The sequence below is a fragment of the Myotis davidii genome, unplaced genomic scaffold (genome assembly GCF_000327345.1).
Source record: "Myotis davidii unplaced genomic scaffold, ASM32734v1 scaffold290, whole genome shotgun sequence".
In the NCBI taxonomy this organism is placed as follows: Eukaryota; Metazoa; Chordata; class Mammalia; order Chiroptera; family Vespertilionidae; genus Myotis; species Myotis davidii.
The window spans coordinates 1,201,924-1,208,222 of record NW_006285049.1 but is presented as its reverse complement, the minus strand read 5'-3'; positions in this window follow the sequence as shown (position 1 = coordinate 1,208,222).

The window sequence follows — 6,299 nt, the reverse complement described above, 5'->3', positions numbered from 1 at the left end:
GATGGGGAGGGGAAGGGACGGGAGGACAGGGGAGGGGAAAGGAGGGAAGGGGAGGGGAAGGGAAGGGAAGGGAGAGAAGACCAGCTAACCTAAAGCAGATGAAGCCTAAGAGGATGGCAGGGACCAGGCCATATAAAGGAGTTTGGACTAATTCTAGTACCTAGAAAGCTGTTGATGATGTTTAAGTTGGGGCAAGACATAATCTGAATTTTGTTTCTAAAAATCTCCCTCACTGTGGAGAATGCTTTGGGGTTTGAGAGGGATAGGAGCAAGTGGAGAAGCAAGGAGATCAGCTACAGACTGTCACTTGTAGTCCAGGTGAAAGGCAAGGGTGGCTTGCCTAGAGTGGTAGAAATGAGTGAGGAATTTCAGATATGTTCTGAGGCTGAGGTCAAGATGGCTTGCTAAAGAATTGGATACAGGAGGTGAGGAAAAGAAAACACTTATATTTACAGAGAGTTTTACATTGTGCCAGATTCATTTCATTGTTATCTCATTTAATATTCAGAAAAGCCCTACGGTTGATAATTGGTATTATTAATTCATTCATCAACAAATACTGATCAAACAACCATCATGTCCCAGACACCCTTCTAGGTGCTGTGAAAAGAGCAGGGAACAACACAGACAAGGTCTTTGCTCACACGAAGCAAGTTCTTTTGGGAGAAGACCAACAATCTACAAGTAAACAATAAGTAAGTTATAACAAAAAAAGTTATAGCTGTGGCTGGTATGGCTCAGTAGTTTGGGAATCATCCTGGTGTGATTCCTGGTCAGGGCATATGCCTGCGTTTTAAGCTTGATCCCCAGTAGGGGGCATGTAGGAGGCAACCAGTGGGTGTTCCACTCTCATATCGATGTTTCGCTCACTCTCACTCTCCCTTCCCCTCTCTCTAAAAATCAATAAAAAATATTTTTTTAAAAGTTATAACTACAATGAGAAAAAAACACAAGACATTAATGGGCTAGCAAGTAACTTGGGGTGTGCTATTCTTTTTTTATGTGATATCCTAGAACTTTTGAGAAGGTGACATTTGTACCTGAGACTTGAATGATTGGTAGCTATTATCTTACAGATGTGGAAACAGACTTAGCCATACAGGTAGCACACAGAAGTTATTTCTTCTGAAAAACCCTGGTGAAGTGGGTATTTAGGAGCTGAATTATACTGGAGGACAGGCTTTGCAAAGCTATGGAACCATCTAATGCTTTAAAAAGTCCAGATCTATGAAAGCTGTTTCAAAGAGCCATTTCTTAATCTGGCCTCAGAAAGGGACCCAAATACCTTTTCTACTGGGTAAAAGAAGGTCCTTGCAAATCAGCAATTTTAGGTTGGATAATTGGTCCTGAATGATGTTGGTAGTGATTCCAGATTGAGTCTTAAGCACTCTAAGGTAGAAGAACTGGATTCAATTAAATTCCATAAAAATGGCCGAAACCGGTTTGGCTCAGTGGATAGAGCGTCAGCCTGCGGACTGAAAGGTCCCAGGTTCGATTCCGGTCAAGGGCATGTACCTTGGTTGTGGGCACATCCCCAGTGGGGAGTGTGCAGGAAGCAGCTGGTCGATGTTTCTCTCTCATCGATGTTTCTAACTCTCTATCTCTCTCTCCTTTCCTCTCTGTAAAAACTCAATAAAATATATTTTAAAAAAATAAATTCCATAAAAATGTATTCATCTCCACCCTGACTAGTGTGGCTAGTCAGTTAGTGCGTCAGCCTGCATACCAGAGGGTCTCAGGTTCAATTCCTGTCAAGGGCGTGTACCTGGGTTGCAGGTTTGATCCCCGTATATAAAGATCACCAATATAGGATCAAGTAAAGGAAGCAAATTATCCTAACATCAGGTTAATGGGCTTGGAACAAAAGTTCTAGTGACAGCATCATGTATTGCTATGTCTCAAACAACTGAGACAAAATAAGATGAAATGCCCCCAGAAAACTATTTTAAATATCTCTATGAAAAGTGACAACATTTTTACTATTTTTACATCAAAATTATGGGTTCCATTGCATAGGTCTTCAGGTCTTCTTGGTTTTCCACAGCTTTGGTGGAGAAACAGTTACGGGTTCACCTCCCTGTCGATGTATCAGTTACCAATTGTTGCATAACGAAGTATATAAAAACTTAGTGGTTTAAAACAACAACAATGTGTTATTTCTCATGATTTTGTGGGTTGAATTAGCAATTCTGTTTTCTCCTGAACTCACTCATATGGCTACTAGAGGCCACAGACCCTGTTGGGTGGGCCTCTCCTTCCACTACCGCTACAGTTACAGCTCCGTCTTGGTTCCTGTAACCCTACCTCCCCTTGCTCCTTCAGAGTTAGGAGCTATGACCTCTAGCAGCTTCCCACTGATGCCGGACTCAGAATGCTTTTCCATTCTTGCAGATACTCCTTCACCCTGGCCACACCTTTACGAACAGGCCTTTCGTTATATTCTCCTCAATTCCCCATTCGGGTGTGCAAACTGTTTCCTCCAAGGACTTTGAAATGATACATTTCTGAATGTTATAATGGGGAAAATTATCAAATAAAAGATTAGAAGACAAAATTATATTTCCCATGTCACAGTAAAGTATCTAGAAGCATAGAGGGAGAAAACATTCTTCCAAAAAGAAAAGTTGCCCTGACCGGTTTGGCTCAGTGGATAGAGCGTCGGCCTGCGGACTCAACGTTCCCGGGTTTGATTCCGGTCAAGGGCATGTACCTTGGTTGCGGGCACATCCTCAGTGGGGAGTGTGCAGGAGGCAGCTGATCGATGTTTCTCTCTCATCCTCTCTCATCGATGTTTCTAACTCTCTGTTCCTCTCCCTTCCTCTCTGTAAAAAATCAATAAAATATATTTAAAAAAAGAAAAAAGAAAGAAAAGTAAATACAGGAAAAGAAAGTTGATTGATTCTGTCTGAAAGGATCAGAGATTCCACAACGTAATTGACAATTGAACTGGGCCTTAAATCTTGAGAAGCCCCTAAGGGAAAAGGCAAAATGCTTAGGGAAGAGTGAAAACAGTGTGTCTGGAGATGCCAAGAGGACCCTGTACCTGGGACGCTGTGTGTGGGGGCGGTGTGGGAATTAAAGCTGGAAATTAGGCTGGGGACAGACCAGAGGGGAAGGCAGGGGAAGGCTTTTAATGCCAGCTTTAAGAATTTTACCTTTATCAGTTACCTCAGAGTTCTCCAAATATACCACCAGTGGTATATAATGTAACTTAGGTAATACACAAACTTTTTTTAAAAAAATGTACTTTTTAAAAAACAACATGTTTTTATTGATTTTTAGAGAGAGAGGAAGGGAGAGGGAGGGAGAGATAGAAACATCAATGAGAGAGAAACATCATTGAGCGACTGCTTACTGCACTCCCCCCACTGGGGATCAAGCCCACAACCTGGGCATGTGCCCTGACCAGGAATCAAACTGATGACCTTGATTCATGAGTCGATGCTCAACCACTAAGCCACACCGGCCGGGCATTATGTACTTTTAATGTGTGATAGGAAAAACAATAGCTATAATGCCAAAACGATGAGCTCGTAAATATTCTTATTTTTTTATTTATTTATTTTTAAATATATTTTATTGATTTTTTACAGAGAGGAAGGGAGAGGGATAGTTAGAAACATCAATGAGAGAGAAACATCGATCAGCTGCCCCCTGCACTCGCCTCACTCGGGATGTGCCCGCAACCAAGGTACATGCCCTTGACTGGAATCGAACCTGGGACCCTTGAGTCCACGGGCTGACGCTCTATCCGCTGAGCCAAACCGGTCAGGGCTCATAAATATTCTTACTTAGAAGAGGTTCAAGTTGGTAGTAAGAAACATCAGCTAAAGAAAAATATTAAATAATTTTATGGGTGGAAAGGGACCATGGACATAATCATGGAAAAAAGTTTGGGAAGCACTGCAATAAGCAATGAACTTTTGCTGTTTCCTTGGTGGAGGGTTTGGGGGGAGGACAGTACCATGAGGAGAGCTGTGCTTTGTAAGGATCACACTGGTAGCCTGGTGGATAAGGAGGTACAGAGAGAGGCTGGGGCTGGAGGCAGCAAGCCCTATAGGAAGCCAATACCCATGAGGAGAAAGATGAGGGCCTGGACCAGGGTAATAGCAGAGAGGATGGCGAGGACTCGTACAAAGGGTATTCCAGACAAAAGTTATGAAATTGATGACCTGGTTAAAGGGGATAAAGTGAGGGAAGATGGCAAGATCATTTACAGAATTAGAGGACATGGGAAGAAGAACAGGAATTTTTTAGTGGGGGCATGGGGAAAGAATTGAATTAATGCATTTATTTTTGACACGTGGACTTTGGGCACGTCTCAGATGTTCACATGGCAATGGGCCAATTAAGGATATGTGTTTCTAGGCACAGCACAGAAACATAGCCAGGATACACATACAGGCATCTTCTTGCATATTCAATATGTCTGCTTCTCCCCTTACTCCTACACTTACTCTTGACTTCTGTTAGCATGTAATATGATAAACACCAACCCATTTTAGGAAAATGGGAAGTAGTTAGCTCCTCCTCAGGGGACCTTGCTCAATCCAGGAACCACAACCGACAATTTACAAAATAATTGAATCATAATTATTACAGCTGGAGGATCTTGGTGGTCATCTGTATTGTTATTCTCAAAGTTGAAGACGCATCAGAGTCACCTGGAGGACTTGTTAATGCAAAGATTGCTGGGCTCTACACTAAAGTTGTTTTTATATATATATATATTTCTTTATTGATTTCAGAGAAGAAGGGAGGAGAGAGAGATAGAAACATCAATGATGAGAGAGAATCATTGATAGGCTGCCTCCTGCACACCCCCTACTGGGGATTGAGCTTGCAACCTAGGCATGTGCCTGTGGCCAGAATGGAACCTGGGACCCTTCAGTCCGCAGGCTGACGCTCTATCCACTGAGCCAAGCTAGCTAGGCTACACTGAAGTTTTTGATTCAGTATGTCTGAGCAGGATCTAAGAATTTGCATTTTAAACAGGTTTCCAGTTGATACTGAGGTTGCTGGTCTGGGGACTACACTTTGAGAATCACTGATGTTAGCTCAACTTCTCCAGAATACAGTCTGGGAAACTGCAGCCTAGAAAAGTTATTGTTATTATTTTAATCCTCACCTGAGGATATGTTTTCTTGTTAATTTTAGAGAGAGGGAGGGAGAGAGAGAAATATAAATGTGAGAAATATTGATCAGTTGCCTCCTGTAGGTGCCCCAAATGGGGATCAAACTCACAACCTGGGTACATGCCCTGACCAGAAATCAAACCCACCACCTTTTGGTGTACAGGACAACACTCCAACCAAGTGAGCTATACCAGCCTGGATGGAAAAGTTATTTTCTAAAAAAAATTTTTTTATTTATTGATTGATTTTTAGAAAGAGAGAGAAACATTAATGTGTTATTCCACTTATTTATGCATTCATTGTATGTGCCCTGACCAGGGGTCAAACCTGAAACCTTGGCATCTTGGGATGACACTCCAACCAACTGAGCCACTCGGCCAGAGCCAACCTGGAAAAGATAAGTGCATCACAGCAGCTAAACATAGTGGGAAGAACATGGACTCTGCAGTTAACCAGACCTGGGTTCAAATTCTGAATTAATTACTATGTGATCTCAGGAAGGCTACTTAACTCCTCTGAGCCTCAGTTTCTCTTCTGTGAAGTGGTTAGACCAACGAGGTAAATGTTTGTCATTCTTTCTGGCCGCCAGCAGAAAGATGGAGTTCCAGGTGGACAGCGGCAACAGTGGCTTCCAGAGTCCAGTTTCAGGGCATTGGTCTGCAAATTGCAGTGTTTAGTGTATATATATGTGTATGTGTATATATTTTTATTAATTTATTGATTTGAGAGACGGGAAAGGGGAGAGAGAGTGAGGTACATGCCCGTTACCGGAATCGAACCTGGGACCCTACAGTCCGCAGGCCGACGCTCTATCCACTGAGCCAAACCGGTTTCGGCTCATTGGTTGATTCTTATATGTGTCTGCCCGGGAATCGAACCCACAACCTTAGTGTTTGAGACGATGCTCTAACCAGCTGAGCTACTCGGCCAGGGCCTGCCATATCTAGTGTTTAGTAGCAGTTGCCAACTTGGTTCTGTGATTTGAGGAACTGTTTCTGATTGCATAGCCTTGGAATCCAGGCCCCTGATCCACCTCGTGGCCCACTTAAATCCTTCTGGAACCAATTACTTATTTTGTTTTGTTTTTTAAATATATTTTTATTGGTTTCAGAGAGAAAGGTAGCAGAGAGATAGAGAGCTAAAAACATCAATCAGCTTTCCCAG